We start from the raw sequence: 1,070 nt of genomic DNA on the forward strand, positions 1-1,070 counted from the left end.
TCAGGCGCGGGCGAAGTAAACGTAGGTGTTGTTAGTCCACCTTGCAGCTAACAGAACTTTCAGTTGCTTGAGTCTAAGAAAGGGAGGGGACGTACGGGTTGGCCCCTGGTCCGCGACACATGGTGACACCTCATCTGGGGCAGCACACCGCCCTGGCAAGTCCACGGCACCGATGCCACCTCACCAGGAGCCAGGAAAAAGCTGCTCCTGGCCCTGCCGTGTAGGGCGTGGTGGTGTGGACAGCACCCCGGACAGGGATGGATCCACACCTCTCTTCCCAACACCTGGGCTCAGTCTCACTGTTCATTCGTTTCAAACTTCACTGTGTCCAAATGATTAAATGAGATAGGGGTGTGGGAGTGTTGGGCAAACTGTGAGAAGTTGTCTCAGTGGAATTCAGCTCTTAAAGCCTCTTCCTCCGCCTCTCCCGGCTCCTTGGCTCCTGGCTGTTTCCCCTCAGCCTTTAAAAAAGCTCAAGTCTCTCAAGTCCTAAAAACAAAACTATTGAGTCAACCCGAAATGCCCTCTCCACTCAGTTTCCAAGTGTTTCTCCCCGTCTCACGCAGACCACTTAAACAGTGGTCTCCCCTGGCTGTCTCCACTTCCTCATTTCTCAACACTTGGCTATCTGGCTGGTCTTTTCTACACACACACACACACACACACACACACACACACACACTTACGCGCAGAACACACCCTTGACCCCACTCAGACAAGAATAATCCGTGACCTTCAGACCTTCTCTCTCTGGATCTCTGCTTCATTTAACACCTCAGATGACTCTCACCTTCTGGAATCTCAATACTACCATGGTTTCCAAAAGAGTGTACTCTCCCAATACTCACATCTCTGTAAATAAAACCTCTGCCTCCTTTGGTGGCATCCTTAAATGACACCAATTGTGAATCTGCACCTTAAATGAAAAACTTCACTCTAAGTCCACAGCTCCTCTCACCCCACTCTCTTAGGAGACCACGTGCCTCCACCCTCATGGTTTCAACTAGCAAGTCAGCACTCTCCAGCCCAGACCTCTTCCATAAGTTAGACCCATAAGTTACATTCAACTG

Source organism: Rhinolophus sinicus, linkage group LG01 (genome assembly GCF_036562045.2).
Source record: "Rhinolophus sinicus isolate RSC01 linkage group LG01, ASM3656204v1, whole genome shotgun sequence".
NCBI lineage: Eukaryota > Metazoa > Chordata > Mammalia > Chiroptera > Rhinolophidae > Rhinolophus > Rhinolophus sinicus.